Source organism: Vicia villosa, unplaced genomic scaffold, assembly GCF_029867415.1.
Source record: "Vicia villosa cultivar HV-30 ecotype Madison, WI unplaced genomic scaffold, Vvil1.0 ctg.002076F_1_1, whole genome shotgun sequence".
Taxonomy (NCBI): domain Eukaryota; kingdom Viridiplantae; phylum Streptophyta; class Magnoliopsida; order Fabales; family Fabaceae; genus Vicia; species Vicia villosa.
In genome coordinates, this window is record NW_026705830.1 from 34746 (window position 1) to 58203 (window position 23458).

The following is a 23458-nucleotide window of genomic DNA, read 5'->3' on the forward strand; positions in this document are numbered from 1 at the left end:
GTTCTTTCACTAGCAGGATCAATTTGTTTAGGAATTTCGATAGCATCATATGTCAATACCTTCTGGTTGTCCCTCTACTGCGACCTTTGCTAAAACAGGCAGATCTACCGGCATCAAATTGACAACACTTGACAGGTAGATGCTGAGTTGAATAGAGACAAGAGATATTTAATATGATTTCCCAGCCATCCTGTTAGTGTCATCTTCAATTTCTTTTCGAATCATAGGAGTGGTAATTTGTCCCAACAATTTTCACAATCTTTCAAATGTAACTCTAAAATCAAAATGCATTGTAAGACATCCAGAAATAGACACCACAACATATTGATAACACATACACATTGTAAGTTGAGTTATATGACATTAGATCACCAAACAAAGCGTTGTAAACAAGCAATAGTTAATCATACTAGGTGAATAGAATGTGTGAGAAATACTTATCTTCCAAATGGTGGTATCAGCAGTATTAACATTGTGATTCATGTCTCACCTCCACTCGCAGATCTGCCCTAACAAACTCTATTGTCGACATCGACATCACATTGGCACTATGATTTTCATCGTGAGCCGATTTCATCCCGATCTGGGAGCTTCGAGTGACGCAAGACGTTCACAGCAGCTCTATGCAACTGCACATTACTCGATCCAATTCGCAAACTGACTAAATTATACGATGCAAATTCTACGCCAGATAAGTGAAACTGACGGAGATTTCTCCCAAAAGCTGTTTGAACATACTCAATAAGTGAACCAAATTCATTTAATATCCATCTTCTCTACCATTATTCATATGTGCAGGTAACCATGGCAAAATCAAAATCCATTACAAACAACAAAAATAATCACATTTAGCATTCATCCTACCAATATCTCAGGTCAGACAGTACATGAATATTTATTATATGTTCTGTAATTATTAGCTCGCAAATGTTTAACCGGCAAAAACCATACTGCATCACCACATAGTATATGTAAAAAAACTTGTCTGTGGGATCGGTCAATGTTGCCGGGTATTGGAGATTGTCAGTAACGGTCAATGTCGCCGAGTATTGGAGATTGTGAGTCCTTACAATTTATAGTCACACCCTATGTCGAGCTTCTGAGTTGCATCATCTTGTTTGAACCAGTCGCGACATATATCTCATTTCTCGAGCTATACTGCACTTGCGAGTTTCATCGAACTGGTGGCAATGTTCTCGAATCTCTATCTGGATCTGGAAGAGGACTGCAAAATACAATGACAATAGAATGATAGATTCAATATAGCCCCTGCTTTTCATCAAGCATATGGGGAGCCGACCCTGAATGGATCTCAAACTAACGGTCAAAACACGAGATTTATCGTTAACTAAACCAAATGAAATAGGAGGCTTGTATAAGTACATTTAAGTAAACAAATTTCTTACAATATAGGCAATTTCCAAAATAAACATCAAGGAACAGTTATTATGCTAAATACTTAGATAGTAACTCTAATATCTTATAACTTTCTTCCTATTAGAACTATTGATTATCTCTTAACACATTGAAATTACACTCTAAGGATTATAGTTTTCTTCTCGGCAGTGACATTACACAGCAACTCACAAGAGATCACTGTCACACAAACACACGCCTATTCGCAATTAACCAATACATCATCTTATATCCCAACTTTTAATTCTCACTCATTATCACATATGTACCTATCACTTGTCAACTTTACAACATTAGACAACTATAATCTCATGTCACCTTAAAATACAATTGCCACATAAAAATACAACTTTGCAACTTTTAATTTTACATAAAACCAATGAACCATGTCACCTTAGGTAATTTCCATTCCTATTTTCTTAACAGTGCTAGGTTGAACGCCCTTAAATTTTTATACCTAGACCGCCTCTTTCCTAGCACACCTTTTCCCAATGAACTAACTTATTTTTTTGCCTTCCGATCCTTCACCTCATAAGAAAATTTTAAAGAGAGACTCAAGATTAGAAGTAATACCTCACATGGCTTCAAAGAAAGAAAGAGGAATAAACAACTAATGCGTACAAGACAGATTTCAGAAGGATGAATCGACCATCAATAAATAAGCATCGGTTAGTCCACTTGGACAACCTTCTCGGCATTCCTTCAATCACAATTTTCCAAACTCATTTCTAATCAGTTATTCCACTTGGACAACCTTCTCGGCATTGCAATCCCAGAAAATGAAAATATACTCGCAGCTTCCACAAGTATTCGGACATCTACATCGGGAATTTGGAGGAATTAGTCCATCTCATTGATTGCATTCCTGAAGTTTAAGGTCTTGAATCAGTTAAGGACAGTAGCAGACTTGTAACCAAAGGACATCTACACGCTTCTTTCATAGCTAGCTGTCCACCTTGGACTTATGCACCGTCATTCTCCTTCCCCCTTTGAGAAAAATGCAAACATTAAAAAATATGTGGAACAGGCTGCTATATATAAGTTCAATATCCCCATTACAAGACTGTAGATAAGAAATCATACTTTTTCTGATAGAAGCAAGGTTACTTACTATCAGTGGCTTAAAGAATCATATATTATGCCAAATTTGTAAGATAAGAATATTTATCACCTACAATCTCTATTAATAATAAACATGTATGTATCTCATTGTTCTATCAAATGCAAATTTGGATACCCAATTCAAACCCTTTTGGCATATTACTGCACAAAAGATTTCAAAATAACTGAACATGTGATAAAATGCTCAACAATATATAACCATCCGCACCTGAATCAAAGTGAGGCTTAAAACACACAAAACCATCCACGCATAATATAAAACTCACAAAAACCATCCTTAATCCCTTATTAATTTCCCTCTACCAATTCCATGTAACACAATACATTGCATCAGACTTCCCAGTCTGAATGATTTTTCGGCCACATGTAGATAAGCACTAATTATTCAACTTCAACAATCTTCCTGACACTATATTAATCACCAATTTCAATAACTTCTTTCTTATATGATTACAACCATCAGAAACATCCAAGTATTTCCAACCTTAAAATTTGATTTGCTGATTCATCTGACTCAAACCAAAAGACTTTTATGAAAGTTTATTTAAAGACCGGATATTAACTCAAATAACTGTAAATTTGCCATCATGGCCCTCATGTGTTGCCAACTTTTTCCCACAATTAAGGTATCATTTGCATACTGCATATGCAAGAAATGAAACATCACCTCTAGGGAACTAAACACTCAAAAATAAAAAAAGGTGATAGATCTTTACCATCTTCGGATTTTTTTGTGAGACTTCCACTGACCAACGCTAAAATAGTTGATGATCAAGGACACTCTGAAATCTAGCATCTCCATTTGACGTTAAATCCTGTCAAAGTCCAAATATTTCCAGTTCACAAAATTATATACTTTTTTTAAATCCACTTTGAACATCATTTACTAACTCATTTTATATGAGTATTCCATCTACCATATGTCGGCCCTTTAAGACTGCAAATAAATCAAAGATAACTTTTTTAGCCACATGCTGCCAATTAAAGATATCGACCTAAAATAGTTTAGCTTCACCGAATTCTCAATATTTGAATAAATGCTAAAAACGCATTATTAGCTCTACATACTATTTTCCCATTAGAATAGTTTAGGGCCGCAGAATTCTCAATCTTTGGAATCAATGCTAAAAAAGCATTATTAGCTCTACACACTATTTTTCCATTAGAACAGTTTAGGGTCACCGAATTCTCAATCTTTGGAATTAATGGTAAAAAAAGCATTATTAGCTCTACACACTATTTTGCCAATAGAAAAGTTTAGCGTCACCGAATTCTCAATCTTTGGAATCAATGCTAAAAAAGCAGTATTAGCTCTACACACTATTTTGCCGTTAGAATAGTTTTGCTTCACCGAATTCTCAATCTTTGGAATCAATGCTAAAAACGCATTATTAGATCTACACACTATTTTCCCATTAGAATAGTTTAGTGTCACACACTATTTTTCCATTAGAATAGCTTAGCGTCACCGAATTCTCAATCTTTAGATTTAATGCTAAAAAATCATATTTTAGCTCTACACACTATTTTTCCATTACAATAGTTTGGCGTCCCCGAATTCTCAATCTTTGGAATCAATGCTAAAAAAAGCATTATTAGCTCTACACATTGTTTTTCCATTAGAATAGTTTAGCGTCACCGAATTCTCAATCTTTGGAATCAATGCTAAAAAAGCATTATTAGCTCTACACACTATTTTGCCATTAGAATAGCTTAGCGTCACCAAATTCTCAATCTTTAGAATCAATGCTAAAAATGCATTATTAGCTCTACACACTATTTTGCCAATAGAATAGTTTAGCGTCACCGAATTACATCTCAAAACTCTTGCAATCTCAAACAACATTTCTTATTTCCTCCTCGAAATTCAGCTATGAGAAAATCATTATCTTCATCTCAAATGTGTTTAAATTCAAAATTCAAAATAACCATTCTTTTCCTCTTTTATCTAAGAAATGTTGTTTGAGATTGCAAGAGTTTTGAGCAGTAATTAAAAACTTCATCCTTTATCTCTTGAACCCCTATCTATTTTGTTCCATCTACTAACTATGAAATTTATGTTATTCGGGACAGGATTCTTAGATCTCTTGCAATCACAACCAACATTTCTATTACCTCCTTTCTAAATTCAACTATGACAGGGTCATTAGTGCCAATGAAGGGGCGATAATAATATAATTCAATCACAAATCAAGTGATCCAACCATGTAGCAATGAACAATTCATTCTAGTAAGATGATAATTTTAATGCTAAGATCATTATAGATTAGATGGATCCAAAAAAACAGAGAACAAAACAGAGAAACAAGCTAACAACATAAAAATCAATAGAATTTACGGCATCAGTTATCCAAGGTGATTTTAACATCAACGATATATAGATGCGAATTACCCATTTACACCATTTCAGATTCATCATTTGCCTAATTCTGATAACTATTCAAAAACCATAAATAATTTAATCAACAAATCGAGAAACTCAAGAAATCAAGCAAGAGAGGAATGTGAAAGCGATTAGAACTTGTCGGAATTCATGAATTACATCAAAGAATATCACTGGATTGACAGACAAATAAATTTTTATCATCATATAGCTTTTCTTTTCCCTCTATGTATTATCACTTGTCAACTCTGCAACATTAGACAACTATAATCTCATGTCATCTTAAAATACAAATGCCACATATAGATAAACAAATTAGAAATTTTTGCCATTAGCTCTACACAGTATTTTGACATTAGAATAGTTTCGCTTCACCGAAATCTCAATCTTTGGAATCAATATTAAAAACGCATTATTATCTCTACACGCTATTTTGCCATTAGAATAGTTTAAGGTCACAGAATTCCCAATCTTTGGAATCATTGCTAAAAAAGAATTATTAGTACTACACATTATTTTTCCATTAGAATAGTTTAGCGTCACCAAATTCTCAATCTTTGGAATCAATGCTAAAAATGCATTATTAGCTCTACACACAATTTTGCCATTAGAATAGTTTAGCTTCACCGAACTCTCAATCTTTGGAATCAGTATTAAAAACGCATTATTAGCTCTACACGCTATTTTGCCATTAGAATAGTTTAGGGTCACAGAATTCTCAATCTTTGGAATCATTGCTAAAAAAGAATTATTAGCACTACACATTATTTTTCTATTAGAATAGTTTAGCGTCACCAAATTCTCAATCTTTGGAAACAATGCTAAAAATGCATTATTAGCTCTACACACTATTTTCCCGTTAGAATAGTTTAGCGTCACCGAATTCTCAATCTTTGGAACCAATGCTAAAAAGCATTATTAGCTCTACACACAATTTTGCCATTAGAATAGTTTAGCGTCACCGAAATTTCAATCTTTTTTAATCAATGCTAAAAAAGCATTATTAGCTCTACACACTATTTTGCCAGTAGAATAGTTTAGCGTCACCGAATTCTCAATCTTTGGAATCAATGCTTAAAAAGCTTTATTAGCTCTACACATAATTTTCCCATTAGAATAGCTATGCGTCACCGAATTCTCAATCTTTGGAATCAATGCTAAAAAAGCATTATTAGCTCTACACACTATTTTTCCAGTAGAATAGTTTAGCGTCACAGAATTCTCAATCTTTGGAATCAATGCTAAAAACGCATTCTTAGCTCTACATACTACTTCCCCATTAGAATAGTTATGCGTCACCAAATTCTCAATCTTTGGAATCATTGCTTTAAAAGAATTATTAGCTCAACACACTATTTTTCCATTAGAATGAAATTCAGCAATGAATATGTGAAAGTAGGCTATCCCAAAACAACTTAATAAACTTGAAATTTGTGTTATTCGGTTCAGGATTCTTCGATCTCTCTCAATCACAACCAACATTTCTTCGATCTCTCGCAATCACAACCAACATCTCTATTAGATCCTCTCCAAATTCAATTATGACAGTGTCATTAGTGCCAATGAAGGGACAATAATAATATAATTCAATCACAAATCAAGTGATCCATCCATGTAGCAATGACCAATTCATTCTAGTACTATGATAATTTTAATGCTAAAGTCATTTTAGATTAGATTGATCCCAAAAAACAGAGAACAAAACACTAAAACAGACTAACAAGCATAAAAATCCATAGAATTTAGGGAATCAGTTCTCCAAGGTGATATTAACATCAACCATATTCAGATGCAAATTACCCATTTACATAATTTTATATTCATCATTTGCCCAATTCTGATAACAATTCAAAAACTATAAATAATTGATTCAATAAATCGGGAAACTCAAGAAATCAAGCAAGAGAGAGAAATATGAAAGCGATCAGAACCTGTCAGGATTCATGAATTTCATCAAAGAATATCAGCGGATTGACAGACAAATGAATTTCTATCATCACTTCGCTTTTCTTTTCCCTCTGTGATTTTACAAGAAAACCAGTAAATGAAATGCATAATTCTATATTCTCAGTCAAATGAATCACCAATGCCTTAAATGAAGCCTTTTTATTCTTAATTATAAATCAAACAGTACCACTGACCTATTTTTTCCCATCACGCAACATCTAGCACCTGACATGTTTTTGATTTGATCAACTCCATCAATTTACTCCATAGCAGCCTTTTTCCAACAGTAATTCAAACCAAATAATCAAAACCATGATCGCCCTGATTAGTCTTATAAATCTCATTTTACTTTGGTCAGGCACTTACTATTTTAACAAATCTTCATCTCTAATGCATTTAAATTAAAAATTCTGGTCTTTCCCTCTTTTTGTCTCTAGATAGACTAAAGAAATAATTGAAAACTTCATAATGCATAATGCAATCGGTCTTTCCCTCTTTTTGTCTCTAGATCGACCTAAGAAATAATTGAAAACTTCATAATGCATAATGCAATCGGTCTTTCCCTCTTTTTGTCTCTAGATCGACCTAAGAAATAATTGAAGACTTCATAAAGCATAATTAGATTAGACGATCCAAAAAAACAGAAAACAAAACAATAAACAAACTAACAAAAATATATACCCATAGACTTAGGGGCATTAGTTCTCTAAGGTGATATTAACATTAATGAAATTCAGATGCAAATTACCCATTTACACAATTTCATCATCTGCAGAATTTTGAAAACAATTCAAAAACCATAAATAATTAATAAATTTACATCACCAAATTAAGAAACACAAGAAATTAAAAAAACAAATCAAGCAAACAATTCAAAAACCATAAATAATTGATAAAGTTACATCACCAAATTAAGAAACACAAGAAATTAAGAAAACAAATCAAGCAAGAAAGGGAAATATGAAATTTATCAGAACCTGTCGGGATTCATGAATTACATCAAAGAATACCGGTGGATACAAATGAATTTCTATCATCATATCACTTTTCTTTTCCCTCTATGTGCCTATCACTTGTCAACTCTGCAACATTAGACAACTACATTCTCAGTCAATTCTTTGGAAAAATCCGGGTAAGGATAACTTGAAATCATTATAACATAAGCTTTACCAAAAATAGAACCAAATTTAGATTTTAGAAAGAGGAGGGAAATAATTTTGGTTTGGAACATAGGATGACACATTTCCATTCATATTCGAGAAGCAGAAGCAAAAGAAACGCTAACCTGTTGTTGTTATTTTCAATCCGACTCTTTTACAATGACATTAGAGCTTGTCTTGTCATCTCCGATCATTGCAATCTTGATTTCTCCTCCCATGAGACTTGATACGTAGCCGTTGTCATTACGGATGCTTACTGCAAACATTTAAAAGTAGTAATAAAACATTATAGCCACGCCATACAAATAGCGTATCGGTTCACCCACTATCCTGGTAGAAACAACCTGCAACATATAATAGAGTATTCATGTTACACCAACTGTTCTTTCACCAGCAGGATCAATTTGTTTTGGAATTTTGATAGCATAAGATATCACTACCTTCTGGTTGTCCCTCTACTGCGACCTTTGCTAAAACAGGCAGATCTACCGGCATCAAATTGACAACACTTGACAGGTAGATGCTGAGTTGAATAGAGACATGAGATATTTGATTTGATTTCCTAGCCATCCTGTTAGTGTCATCTTCAATTTCTTTTCGAATCATAGCAGTGGTAATTTGTCGCAACAATTTTCACAATCTTCCAAATGTAACTCTAAAATCAAAATGCATTGCAAGACATACAGAAATAGACACCACAACATATAGATAACACATACACATTGTAAGTTGAGTTATATGACATTAGATCACTAAACAAAGTCTTGTAAACAAACAATAGTTAATCATACTAGGTGAATAGAATGTGTGAGAAATACTTATCTTCCAAATGGCGGTACGAGATATTTGATTTGATTTCCCAGCCATCCTGATAGTGTCATCTTCAATTTCCTTTCGAATCATAGCAGTGGTAATTTGTCCCAACAATTTTCACAATCTTCCAAATGTAACTCTAAAATCAAAATGCATTGTAAGACATAAAGAAATAGACACCACAACATATAGATAACACATACACATTGTAAGTTGAGTTATATGACATTAGATCACCAAACAAAACATTGTAAACAAACAATAGTTAATCATACTAGGTGAATAGAATGTGTGAGAAATACTTATCTTCCAAATGGTGGTATCAGCAGTATTAACATGGTGATTCTTGTCTCACCTCCACTCGCAGATCTGCCCTAACAAACTCTATTGTCGACATCGGCATCACATTGGCACTATGATTTTCATTGTGAGCCGATTTCATCCCGATCTGGGAGCTTCAAGTGACGCAAGACGTTCACAGCAACTCTATGCAACTGCACATTACTCGATCCAATTTGCAAACCGACTAAATTAGACCTAGACCGCCATCCTCTCTTTCCTAGCACACCTTTTCCCAATGAACTAACTTATTTTTTTGCCTTCCAATCCTTCACCTCATAAGAAAATTTTAAAGAGAAACTCAAGATTAGAAATAATACCTCTCAGGGCTTCAAAGAAAGAAAGAGGAATAAACAACTAATGCGTACAAGACAGATTTCAGAAGAATGATTCGACCATCAATAAATAAGCATCGGTTATTCCACTTGGACAACCTTCTCGGCATTGCAATCCCAAAAAATGAAAATATACTCGCAGCTTCCACAAGTATTTGGACATCTACATCAGGAATTTGGAGGAACTAGTCCATCTCATTGATTGCATTCCTGAAGTTTAAGGTCTTCAATCAGTTAAGGCCAGTAGCAGACTTGTAACAAAAGGAGAGGTTTTGTTCACATGTGACTGCTCTTGCTAGAAAAGGGGCGATTGTATTGAATTCTGTTGTGCTAATTAACCATAACAGTATATTGAAAGAGGAACAGATCAATGGGTGGAGGTAATTCTCCTTGGAGGAAATGTAACCAAAAACAATGCTACTGATGTGAGAACAACCTCACGAACCTCACGAATTTCCTGCATCACACGTTCCTCCTTCCCTCTTTTATGCACTTCTTATTCTGATTCCAAATCATGATTTTCCAACCCATTGTTGCCACCAGACACGCTTCTTTCATAGCTAGCTGTCCACCTTGCACTTATACACCGTCATTCTCCTTCCCCCTTCGAGAAAAATGCAAACATTAAAAAATATGTGGAACAGGCTGCTATATATAAGTTCAATATCCCCATTACAAGACTGTAGATAAGAAATCATACTTTTTCCTGATGGAAGCAAGGTTACTTACTATTAGTGGCTTAAAGAATCATATACTATGCCAAAATTGTAAGATAACAATATTTATCACCTACAATCTCTATTAATAATAAATATGTATGTATCTCATTGTTCTATCAAATGCAAATTTGGATACCCAATTCAAACCCTTTTGGCGTATTACTGCACAAAAGATTTCAAAATAACTGAACATGTGATAAAATGCTCAACAATATATAACCATCCGCACCTGAATCAAAGTGAGGCTTAAAACACACAAAACCATCCACGCATAATATAAAACTCACAAAAACCATCCTTAATACCTTACTAATTTCCCTCTACCAATTCCATGTAACACAATACATTGCATCAGACTTCCCAGTCTGAATGATTTTTCGATATCCCTAAGACTAGTAGTCTTGCTTTCATATGATCTTTTTAGCTTAGTAGTCACCCAAAACAGTATCATATGTTGCCAACTTTTTCCCACAATTGAGGTATCATTTGCATACTGCATATGCGAGAAGTGAACATCACGTCTTTGGAACTAAACACTCAAAAATATAAAAAGGCGATGGACCTTTATCATCTTCGGATATTTTTGTGAGACTTCCATTGACCAACGCTGAAATAGTTGATGATCAAACATTCTGAAATCCAGCATCTCCATTTAACATTAAATCCCGCCAACTAAAGATATCGACATAAAATAGTTTAGCTTCATCAAATTTTTAATCTTTGGAATCAATGCTAAAAACACATTATTAGCTCTACACACTATTTTCCCATTAGAATAGTTTAGTGCACAGAATTCTCAATCTTTAGAATCAATGCTAAAAAAGCATTATTAGCTCTACATACTATTTTGCCACCAAGCTGACCCCATTCTCTCAATTTACCAAAGATTTCACCATATTTACTTTTTAAAACCTTAACCCACACACTTTCCAAATAGAGTTAGGTTGAACACCCTTGAATTTTGTATACCTAGATCCCCCCTTCCTCTCTTTCCTAGCATACCTTTTTCCAATGAACTCGGCTTATTTTTATGCTTTCCAATCTTCCAACCCACAAGAAATTTTTAAAGAGAGAATCAAATTAGAAATAATATCTAACAGACCTTTAAAGAAAGAAATGAAATTTACCGGTAATGCGTATAACAATGTTTAGAAGGATGATTCGGCCACATGTAGATAAGCACTAATTATTCCACTTGAACAATCTTCCTGACACTATATTAATCACCAATTTCAATAACTTCTTTCTTATATGATTACAACCATCAGAAACATCCAAGTATTTCCAACCTTAAAATTTGATTTGCTGATTCATCTGACTCAAACCAAAAGACTTTTATGAAAGTTTATTTAAAGACCGCATATTAACTCAAATAACTATAAATTTGCCATCATGGCCCTCATGTGTTGCTAACTTTTTCCCACAATTAAGGTATCATTTGCATACTACATATGCGAGAAGTGAAATATCACCTCTAGGGAACTAAACACTCAAAAATATAAAAAGGTGATAGAACTTTACCATCTTCGGATTTTTTTGTGAGACTTCCACTGACCAACGCTAAAATAGTTGATGACCAAGGACACTCTGAAATCTAGCATCTCCATTTGACGTTAAATCCTGTCAAAGTCCAAAAATTTCCAGTTCACAAAATCATATACTTTTTTTAAATCCACTTTGAACATCATTTACTAACTCATTTTCTATGAGTATTCCATCTACCATATGTCGGCCCTTTAAGATTGCAAAAAATCAAAGATAACTTTTTTAGCCACATGCTGCCAATTAAAGATATCGACCTAAAATAGTTTAGCTTCACCGAATTCTCAATCTTTGGAATCAATGCTAAAAACGCATTATTAGCTCTACATACTATTTTCCCATTAGAATAGTTTAGGGCCACAGAATTCTCAATCTTTGAAATCAATGCTAAAAAAGCATTATTAGCTCTACACACTATTTTGCCATTAGAATAGTTTAGCGTCACCGAATTCTCAATCTTTGGAATTAATGGTAAAAAAAAAGCAATATTAGCTCTACACATTATTTTGCCAATAGAATAGTTTAGCGTCACCGAATTCTCAATCTTTGGAATCAATGCTAAAAAAGCATTATTAGCTCAACACATTATTTTGCCATTAAAATGAAATTCAGCAATGAATAATGGAAAGTACGTTTTCCCAAAACTACTTAATAAACTGGAAATTTCTATTATTCGGGTCAGGATTCTCCAATATCTCGCAATCACAACCAACATTTCTATTACCTCCTTTCTAAATTCAGCTATGACAGTGTCATTAGTGCCAATGATGGGACAATATAATATAATTCAATCACAAATCAAGTGATCTATCCATGTAGCAATAACCAATTCATTCTAGTACTATGAAAATTTTAATGCTAAGGTCATTTTAGATTAGATGGATAACAAAACACGGAAACAAACTAGCAAACAAAAAAAATCCATAGAACTCAGGGCATCAGTTTTCCAAGGTGATATATTGATTGAATATCAATTATTTTTGTAAAAGGCCATAACATTAAATTCAAGAAAAAGTTGTAAGGCATGATTAAATCCCTTTTTCTTTTCCATTATTAAGTTCTCAAATATTTCCAATCCACAAAATCATACACTTTTTTTAAATCCACTTTACACATCAATTCTTCTTTTTTCCTCCTATTTGCATCATTTACTAACTCATTTGCTACGAGTATTCCACCTACCATCTATTAGAATTGCAAATCAAAGAAAACTTTACCCACCACCTCCAATCTATTTGCCAATAGCTTTATTAAAACTTTCTACATGCTACCAATTAAAGATGTCGGCCTAAAATGGTCCAGCTTCACTAGATTTTTTATCTTTGGAATCAATGCTAAAAAAAATGATTAGCTTCATGCACTATTTTGCCATTCAAATGAAAGTCTACTCTAATTCCTCCACGAAATTCATCTATGAGAAAATGATTATCTTTATCTCAAATGTGTTTAAATTCAAAATTCTGCATAACCAATCTTTTCCTCTTTTGCAATCTAAATAGACCTGAGAAATAATAAAAAACTTCATCCTTTATCTCATGAACACCTGTCTATTTTGTTCCATCTACTTCTATACAATTAATCTCATCAATTTTCTTCTATAAAATTAATCTCATCTATTTTCTTATATTTAAGAGGCACGTGTGAAAGAACTGTTAAAATCTCCTATCACGCAACATCTAGCACCTGGCCTGTTTTTTATTTGATCAACTCCATCAATTTACTCCATAGCAACATTTTCCTAGCACCTGGCCTGTTTTTTATTTGATCAACCCCATCAATTTACTCCATAGCAACATTTTTCCAACAATGATTAATCCAAACCAATTAATCAAAACCATGATCGCCTTGATTAGTCTTATAAGTCTCATTTTACTTTGGCCAGCCACTTAATATTTTAACAAATTAACATAGCCCCTTAAAATAACCAAAAAGATTTTAAAAAACCAATCCTAGAACTAGATCCAACGTTGTCTGTGACTTCAAGTAATAAGCAAATGATTAAAACTAGAATAAAATATCTTGCACAACCAACTTATTTAATCCCAATGAAGGAACAATAATATTAATATAATATAATTCTATCGCAAATCAAGTGATCCAGCTATGACAAATTCATTCTGGTACAATGATAAATTTAATGATACGGCCAATTTAGATTATAGATTAGATGGATAAAAAACAGAAAACAAAACACAAATAAATATCATAGACTTTTGGGACTATTTTTAGTCGACAAATTCATAAGCTTTTTCAAATTCTACTTTTAACATCTTTTTTTCCTCCTATTTGGCCTACGGCGAATTGCGAATCAGGTATCACAGTTCTTTTTTCCTCCTATTTGGCATTTGGCGATTTACGAATCAGAGATAGCTTTTATATCCTCCACCTTCAATCTATTTGCATATAACATTACTAAGATTTTCTAGATGCTGCCAATTAAAGATATTGGCCTAGCTTCACTTTCTAGATACTGTCAATTAAAGATATTGGCTTAGCTTCACTAGATTCTTTATCTTTGGATTCAATACTAAAAAGCATTAATACCTCCACGCACTGTTACGCCATTTGAATTAAATTCAACAATGAATATGAAAGTCTATTTTAATTACATCCTAAAGCTCATTAATAAAACTGAAATCTATGCTATGAATCAAGGAACTTCAAACTCTCGGAATCCCAAACATTTCTTATTTCCTCGTCTCTAAGTTCAGCTATGAGAACATCATTTTCTTCATCTCTAATGTCTTTAAATTCAAAATTCTGGTCTTTCCCTCTTTTTGTCTCTAGATAGACTTAAGAAATAATTGAAAACTTCATAATGCATAATGCGTTTCACACCAATATTTTGGGTGGATATTGATTGGATATCAATATTTTTTTTGAAAAGGCAGTAACATTAAATTAAAGAAAAGGTGTAAGGCATAAGATATGCCAGAATACAAATCTCATGCATGAGATACTGCTCCCAAAAGAAAAACAAAATATGAGTTACAACTTATCCACCCCTACACGCCTCCTATTCCCCAAACAGAAAAACAGAACATGAGCCAAAGAAAAAAAAAGGCTATTGTGCACTACAGCAAAGATAAAAATGCTCCTTCCAAAGATTATCCAAAAATATAGTTAGCAGGTCATGTCCCGAATAAGCTCCACCAACCAAGGTTGATGGAAAAACCAACACCAAGTAGCATTCTAACAAACCATACGAATAAATAGGAGAATTACTTAATAATTCAAACACTAACTACGACCAAACAGACGTATTGACGATCGGTAATTTTTTAGAATTGATCTCAATACTCCATCAACATTGTAAGTTTGTAAGCAACCAAATGGATTTAATATCTAATTAACAATAGGGTAATTAAATCTAAGAGCTTTATACTTTAGCCAATTCCAAGACACCTCGATATTCCATCATCCGAAGCTATTGTAATTGGAACATAGGATGACACACTTCTAATCATATTCGAGAAGCAGAAGCAAAAAAGCGCTGACCTGTCATTGTTATTATCAATCCGACTCTTTTACGATGACATTAGAGCGTGACTTGTCATCTCCGATCATTGCAATCTTTATTTATCCTCCTATGAGACTCGATATGTAGTCGTTGTCATCACGGATGCTTACTGCAAACATTTAAAAGTAGTAATCAAACTTATAACCACGTCATACAAAAAGCGTATAAGTTCACCCACTATCCTAGTATAAACAACCTGCAACATATAATAGCGTATTCATGTTACACCAACTGTTCACCAGCAGGATTAACTTAATTAGGAATTTTGATAGCATTAGATGTCACTACCTTCTGGTTGTCCCTCTATTGCGACCTTTTCTAAAATAGGCAGATCTACCGGCATCAAATTGACAACACTTGGCAGGTAGATGCTGAGATGAATAGAGACAGGAGATATTTGATTTGATTTCCCAGCCATCCTGTTAGTCCCAACAATTTTCACAATCTTCCAAATGTAACTCTAAAATCAAAATGCATTGCAAGACATACAGAAATCGACACCACAACATATAGATAACACATAGACATTATAAGTTGAGTTATATGACATTGGATCATCAAACAAAGCATTGTAAACAAATAATAGTTAATCATACTATGTGAATAGAATGTGTGAGAAATACTTATCTTCCAAATGGCGGTATCAGCAGTATTAACACGGGGATTCATGTCTCACCTCCACTCACAGATCTGCCCTAACAAACTTTATCGTCGACACCGGCATCACATTGCCACTATGGTTTTCATTGTGAGTCGATTTCATCCCGATATGGGAGCTTTGAGTGACGCAAGACATTCACAGCAGCTCTATGCAACTGCACATTCTACAAACACAGAATATTGTCCATCCAATTCACCTATAACAATCAGATCCCCTCTGCTCAAGAATACTACTCGATAAGAATTTGCAAACCGACTAAATTATACGACGTAAATTCTACACCAGATAAGTGAAACTTTGACGGAGATTTCTCCCAAAAGCTGCTTCAACATACTCAATAAGTGAATCAAATTCATTTAATATCCATCTTCTCTACCATTACTCACATGTGCAGGTAACCATGGCAAAATCAAAATCCATTACAAACAACAAAATAATCCCATTTAGCATTCATCCTACCAATAACTTAGGTCAGACAGCACATGAATATTTATTATATGTTCTGTAATTATTAGCTCGCAAATGTTTAACCAGCAAAAACATTACTGCATCGCTATATAGTATATGTAAAAAAGCTTATTTATGGGATCGGTCAATGTTACCGGGTATTGGAGATTGTAAGTCCTTCTGATTTATAGTCACATCCTGTGTCGAGCTTCTGAGTTGCATCATCTTGTTTGAACCAATCGCGACATGTATCTCATTTCTCGAGCTATACTGCACTTGCGAGTTTCATCGGACTAGTCACAATGTTCTCGAATCTCTATCTGGATTTGGAATAGGACTAACGAAATATAATGACAATATATTCAATATAGCCCCTGCTTTTCTTCAAGAAATAAACAAATCAAGCACAAGAGGGAAATATGAATGCGATCAGAACCTGTCGGGATTCATGAATTACATCAAAGAATATCAGTGAATTGATAGACAGTGAATTTCTATCATCATATCGCTTTTCTTTTCCCTCTATGTATTATCACTTGCCAACTCTGTAACATTAGACAACTATAACCACATGTCCCCTAAAAATTCAATTTGCCACATGATTTTACAAGAAAACCAGTCAAATGAAACACCAATGCCTTAAATGAAGCCTTTTTGTTCTCGATTATAAATCAAACCGTACCACTAACCTATTTTTCAAGAGTATTCCTTTTATCCAAGGAGTCCAAAAATGTGATTCAACTCCACTTCCTAATTTCATGCACAACCTTTCAAAGAACCAATTTAATTTAAAGTCCCACGACCCACTTTCCACCATTTTTATGTCCTGCCACCAAGCTGACCTCATTCTCTCAATTTTACTCACTTTACCAAATATTTCACAATATTTACTTTTTAAAACCTTAACCCACGCACTTTCCTAATAAAGTTAGGTTGAACACCCTTGAATTTCGAACACCCTTGAATTATTTTTATGCTAAACCCACAAGAAATTTTTAAAGAGAGAATCAAATTAGAAATAATATCTAACATACCTTTAAAGAAAGAAATAAATTTACAAGTAATGCGTATAACAATGTTTAGAAGGATGATTCGGCCACATGTAGATAAGCACTAATTATTGAACAATCTTCCTGACACTATATTAATCACCAATTTCAATAACTTCTTTCTTATATGATTACAACCATCAGAAACATCCAATTATTTCCAACCTTAAAATTTGATTTGCTGATTCATCTGACTCAAACCAAAAGACTTTTATGAAAGTTTATTTAAAGACCGGATATTAACTCAAATAACTGTAAATTTGCCATCATGGCCCTCATGTGTTGCCAACTTTTTCCCACAATTAAAGTATCATTTGCATACTGCATATGCGAGAAGTGAAACATCACCTCTAGGGAACTAAACACTCAAAAATATAAAAAGGCGATAGAACTTTACCATCTTCGGATTTTTTGTGAGATTTCCACTGACCAACGCTAAAATAGTTGATGATCAAGGACACTCTGAAATCTAGCATCTTCATTTGACGTTAAATCCTGTCAAAGTCCAAATATTTCCGGTTCACAAAATCATATACTTTTTTTAAATCCACTTTGAACATCATTTACTAACTCATTTTCTATGAGTAACTACCATATGTCGTCCCTTTAAGACTGCAAATTGTAAATCAAAGATAACTTTTTTAGCCACATGCTGCCAATTAAAGATATCGACCTAAAATAGTTTAGCTTCACCGAATTCTCAATCTTTGGAATCAATGCTAAAAACGCATTATTAGCTCTACACACTATTTTCCCATTAGAATAGTTTAGGGCCACAAAATTCTCAATCTTTGGAATAAATGCTAAAAAAGCATTATTAGCTCTACACACTAAGAATATTAGTGGATTGACAAACAAATGAATTTCTATCATCATATCGCTTTTCTTTTCCCTCTATGTATTATCACTTGTCAACTCTGCAACATTAGACAACTATAATCTCATCTCACTTTAAAATACAATTGCCACATAATTTTACAAGAAACAGTCAAATGAAATGAATAATTCTTCATTCTCAGTCAAATGAATCAGCAATTCCTTAAATGAAGCCTTTTTGTTCTCAATTAAATCAAACAGACCCACTAACCAGTTTTTCAAGATTATTCCTTTTAACCAAGGAGTCCAAAAATGTGATTAAACTCCCCTTCCTAATTTCATGCACAACATTTCAAAGAACCAATGTAATTAAAGTCCCACAACCCATATTTACTTATTAAAACATTAACCCACACACTTTCCTAAGAGTTAAGTTGAACACCCTTGAATTTTGTATACCTAGATCCCCCCTTCCTTTCTTTCCTAGCATACATATTTTTAATGAACCCAACTTATTTTTATGCTTTCCAATCTTCCAACCCACAAGAAATTTTTAAAGAGAGAATCAAATTAGAAATAATATCTAACAAAGCTTTAGAGAAAGAAATGAAATAGACCGGTAATACCTATAACAATGTTTAGAAGGATGATTCGGCCACATGTAGATAAGCACTAATTATTCCACTTGGACAATCTTCCGGACACTATTAATCACCAATTTCAATAACTTCATTATTTTATGATTACAACCATCAGAAACGTCGAAGTATTTCCAACCTTAAATTTGATTTGCTGATTCATTTGACTCAAACTAAAATACTTTTATGAAATTTTATTTAAAGACCAGATATTAACTCAAATAACTGTAAATTGTCCATCATGGCCCTCATGTGTTGCCAACTTTTTCGCACAATTAAGGTATCATTTGCATACTGCATACGCGAGAAGTGAACATCACCTCTATGGAACTAAACACTCAAAAGAATAAAAAGGCGATAGACCTTTAGCATCTTTGGATTTTTTTGTGAGACTTCCATTGACCAACGCTAAAATAGTTGATGATCAAAGATATTCTAAAATCCAGCATCTCCATTTAATTTTAAATCCCGTCATAATCTAAATATTTCCAGTCCACAAAATCATATATGTTTTTATATCCACTTTGAACATCATTTACTAACTCATTTGGTATGAGTATTCCATCTACCATATGTCGGCCCTTTAAGACCTTAAATTGTAAACAAATATAACATTTTAGCCACATGCTGCCAATTAAAGATATCGACGTAAATTAGTTTAGCTTCATCAAATTCTAAATCTTTAGAATCAATGCTAAAAACACATTATTAGCTCTACACACTATTTTCCCATTAGAATAGTTTAGCGTCACCGAGTTCTCAATCTTTGAAATCAATGCTAAAAAAGCATTATTAGCTCTACACACTGTTTTTCCATTAGAATAGTTTAGCGTCACCGAATTATCAATCTTTGGAATCAATGCTAAAAAAGCATTATTAGCTCTACACACTATTTTGCCATTAGAATAGTTTAGCGTCACCAAATTCTCAATCTTTGGTATCAATGCTAAAAAAGCATGATTAGCTCTACACACTATTTTGACATTAAATTGAAATCCAGCGATGAATATGTGAAAATACGCTTTCCCAAAACTACTTACTAATATTGAAATTTATGTTATTCGGGACAGGATTCTTAGATCTCTTGCAATCACAACCAACATTTATATTACCTCCTTTCTAAATTCAACTATGACAGGGTCATTAGTGCCAATGAAGGGGCGGTAATAATATAATTCAATCACAAATCAAGTGATCCAACCATGTAGCAATGAACAATTCATTCTAGTAAGATGATAATTTTAATGCTAAGATCATTATAGATTAGATGGATCAAAAAAACAGAGAACAAAACAGAGAAACAAGCTAACAAACATAAAAATCAATAGAATTTACGGCATCAGTTATCCAAGGTGATTTTAACATCAACGATATATAGATGCGAATTACCCATTTACACCATTTCAGATTCATCATTTGCCTAATTCTGATAACTATTCGAAAACCATAAATAATTTAATCAACAAATCGAGAAACTCAAGAAATCAAGCAAGAGAGGAATGTGAAAGCGATTAGAACTTGCCGGGATTCATGAATTACATCAAAGAATATCACTGGATTGACAGACAAATAAATTTTTATCATCATATAGCTTTTCTTTTCCCTCTATGTATTATCACTTGTCAACTCTGCAACATTAGACAACTATAATCTCATGTCATCTTAAAATACTAATGCCACATATAGATAAACAAATTAGAAATTTTTGCCATTAGCTCTACACAGTATTTTGACATTAGAATAGTTTCGCTTCACCAAAATCTAAATCTTTGGAATCAATATTAAAAACGCATTATTATCTCTACACGCTATTTTGCCATTAGAATAGTTTAAAGTCACAGAATTCCCAATCTTTGGAATCATTGCTAAAAAAGAATTATTAGCACTACACATTATTTTTCCATTAGAATAGTTTAGCGTCACCAAATTCTCAATCTTTGGAATCAATGCTAAAAATGCATTATTAGCTCTACACACAATTTTGCCATTAGAATAGTTTAGCTTCACCGAACTCTCAATCTTTGGAATCAGTATTAAAAACGCATTATTAGCTCTACACGCTATTTTGCCATTAGAATAGTTTAGGGTCACAGAATTCTCAATCTTTGGAATCATTGCTAAAAAAGAATTATTAGCACTACACATTATTTTTCTATTAGAATAGTTTAGCGTCACCAAATTCTCAATCTTTGGAATCAATGCTAAAAATGCATTATTAGCTCTACACACTATTTTCCCGTTAGAATAGTTTAGCGTCACCGAATTCTCAATCTTTGGAACCAATGCTAAAAAGCATTATTAGCTCTACACACAATTTTGCCATTAGAATAGTTTAGCGTCGCCGCAATTTCAATCTTTGGAATCAATGCTAAAAAAGCATTATTACCTCTACACACTTTTGCCAGTAGAATAGTTTAGCGTCACCGAATTCTCAATCTTTGGAATCAATGCTTAAAAAGCTTTATTAGCTCTACACATAATTTTCCCATTAGAATAGCTATGCGTCACCGAATTCTCAATCTTTGGAATCAATGCTAAAAAAGCATTATTAGCTATACACACTATTTTGCCAGTAGAATAGTTTAGCGTCACAGAATTCTCAATCTTTGGAATCAATGCTAAAAACGCATTCTTAGCTCTACATACTACTTTCCCATTAGAATAGTTATGCGTCACCAAATTCTCAATCTTTGGAATCATTGCTTAAAAAGAATTATTAGCTCAACACACTATTTTTCCATTAGAATGAAATTGAGCAATGAATATGTGAAAGTAAGCTATCCCAAAACAACTTAATAAACTTGAAATTTGTGTTATTCGGTTCAGGATTCTTCGATCTCTCTCAATCACAACCAACATTTCTTCGATCTCTCGCAATCCCAACCAACATCTCTATTAGTTCCTCTCCAAATTCAATTATGACAGTACCATTAGTGCCAATGAAGGGACAATAATAATATAATTCAATCACAAATCAAGTGATCCATCCATGTAGCAATGACCAATTCATTCTAGTACTACGATAATTTTAATGCTAAAGTCATTTTAGATTAGATTGATCCCAAAAAACAGAGAACAAAACACTAAATTAGACTAACAAGCATAAAAATCCAAAGAATTTAGGGAATCAGTTCTCCAAGGTGATATTAACATCAACCATATTCAGATGCAAATTACCCATTTACATAATTTTATATTCATCATTTTCCCAATTCTGATAACAATTCAAAAACTATAAATAATTGACTCAATAAATCGGGAAACTCAAGAAATCAAGCAAGAGAGAGAAATATGAAAGCGATCAGAACCTGTCAGGATTCATGAATTTCATCAAAGAATATCAGCGGATTGACAGACAAATGAATTTCTATCATCACTTCGCTTTTCTTTTCCCTCTGTGATTTTACAAGAAAACCAGTAAATGAAATGCATAATTCTATATTCTCAGTCAAATGAATCACCAATGCCTTAAATGAAGCCTTTTTATTCTTAATTATAAATCAAACAGTACCACTGACCTATTTTTCCCATCACGCAACATCTAGCACCTGACATGTTTTTGATTTGATCAACTCCATCAATTTACTCCATAGCAGCCTTTTTCCAACAGTAATTCAAACCAAATAATCAAAACCATGATCGCCCTGATTAGTCTTATAAATCTCATTTTACTTTGGCCAGGCACTTACTATTTTAACAAATCTTCATCTCTAATGCATTTAAATTCAAAATTCTGGTCTTTCCCTCTTTTTGTCTCTAGATAGACTAAAGAAATAATCGAAAACTTCATAATGCATAATGCAATCGGTCTTTCCCTCTTTTTGTCTCTAGATCGACCTAAGAAATAATTGAAAACTTCATAATGCATAATGCAATCGGTCTTTCCCTCTTTTTGTCCCTAGATCGACCTAAGAAATAATTGAAGACTTCATAAAGCATAATTAGATTAGATGGATCCAAAAAAAGAGAAAACAAAACAATAAACAAACTAACAAAAATATATACCCATAGACTTAGGGGCATTAGTTCTCTAAGGTGATATTAACATTAATGAAATTCAGATGCAAATTACCCATTTACACAATTTCATCATCATCTGCAGAATTCTGAAAACAATTCAAAAACCATAAATAATTAATAAATTTACATCACCAAATTAAGAAACACAAGAAATTAAAAAAACAAATCAAGCAAACAATTCAAAAACCATAAATAATTAATAAGGTTACATCACCAAATTAAGAAACACAAGAAATTAAGAAAAGAAATCAAGCAAGAAAGGGAAATATGAAATTTATCAGAACCTGTCGGGATTCATGAATTACATCAAAGAATACCGGTGGATACAAATGAATTTCTATCATCATATCACTTTTCTTTTCCCTCTATGTGCCTATCACTTGTCAACTCTGCAACATTAGACAACTACATTCTCAGTCAATTCTTTGGAAAAATCCGGGTAAGGATAACTTGAAATCATTCTAACATAAGCTTTACCAAAAATAGAACCAAATTTAGATTTTAGAAAGAGGAGGGAAATAATTTCGGTTT

General features: G+C 33.1%; 1 long non-coding RNA gene, 10 other non-coding genes and 3 pseudogenes across 60 annotated transcripts in view; all 14 read right to left on the reverse strand.

Moving 5' to 3' along the window:
* LOC131637727 (uncharacterized) overlaps positions 1-23458 on the reverse strand; it is a 51701-nt gene that overhangs the window by 4718 nt on the left and 23525 nt on the right. For 33 of the 50 annotated variants that reach the window (XR_009294443.1, XR_009294437.1, XR_009294427.1 and 30 more), the window contains 6 exons: positions 15585-23316; positions 15275-15405; positions 8469-11854; positions 8154-8372; positions 6853-7950; positions 60-3353 (listed from right to left, as the gene is read on the reverse strand). This is a non-coding gene — a long non-coding RNA (uncharacterized LOC131637727). The remainder of the gene's footprint in view (positions 1-59; positions 3354-6852; positions 7951-8153; positions 8373-8468; positions 11855-15274; positions 15406-15584; positions 23317-23458) is intronic. The other 17 variants (XR_009294425.1, XR_009294413.1, XR_009294442.1 and 14 more) reach the window with 17 other exon arrangements.
* LOC131637732 (small nucleolar RNA Z101) lies at positions 4873-4966 on the reverse strand. The gene has a single exon (XR_009294446.1). It is a non-coding gene; the product is annotated as a small nucleolar RNA Z101 (small nucleolar RNA).
* Positions 5049-5133, reverse strand: LOC131637754 (small nucleolar RNA snoR14). Its single transcript, XR_009294466.1, has one exon. It is a non-coding gene; the product is annotated as a small nucleolar RNA snoR14 (small nucleolar RNA).
* Positions 6664-6757, reverse strand: LOC131637761 (small nucleolar RNA Z101). The gene has a single exon (XR_009294469.1). It is a non-coding gene; the product is annotated as a small nucleolar RNA Z101 (small nucleolar RNA).
* LOC131637744 (small nucleolar RNA snoR14) lies at positions 6842-6926 on the reverse strand. Its single transcript, XR_009294456.1, has one exon. It is a non-coding gene; the product is annotated as a small nucleolar RNA snoR14 (small nucleolar RNA).
* LOC131637738 (small nucleolar RNA Z101) lies at positions 7559-7646 on the reverse strand (annotated as a pseudogene).
* Positions 7835-7913, reverse strand: LOC131637757 (small nucleolar RNA snoR14; annotated as a pseudogene).
* Positions 16830-16913, reverse strand: LOC131637749 (small nucleolar RNA snoR14). Its single transcript, XR_009294461.1, has one exon. It is a non-coding gene; the product is annotated as a small nucleolar RNA snoR14 (small nucleolar RNA).
* On the reverse strand, positions 20239-20332 carry LOC131637733 (small nucleolar RNA Z101). Its single transcript, XR_009294447.1, has one exon. It is a non-coding gene; the product is annotated as a small nucleolar RNA Z101 (small nucleolar RNA).
* LOC131637755 (small nucleolar RNA snoR14) lies at positions 20415-20499 on the reverse strand. Its single transcript, XR_009294467.1, has one exon. It is a non-coding gene; the product is annotated as a small nucleolar RNA snoR14 (small nucleolar RNA).
* LOC131637741 (small nucleolar RNA Z101) lies at positions 22027-22120 on the reverse strand. The gene has a single exon (XR_009294454.1). It is a non-coding gene; the product is annotated as a small nucleolar RNA Z101 (small nucleolar RNA).
* On the reverse strand, positions 22205-22289 carry LOC131637745 (small nucleolar RNA snoR14). The gene has a single exon (XR_009294457.1). It is a non-coding gene; the product is annotated as a small nucleolar RNA snoR14 (small nucleolar RNA).
* Positions 22922-23012, reverse strand: LOC131637736 (small nucleolar RNA Z101). The gene has a single exon (XR_009294450.1). It is a non-coding gene; the product is annotated as a small nucleolar RNA Z101 (small nucleolar RNA).
* Positions 23201-23279, reverse strand: LOC131637759 (small nucleolar RNA snoR14; annotated as a pseudogene).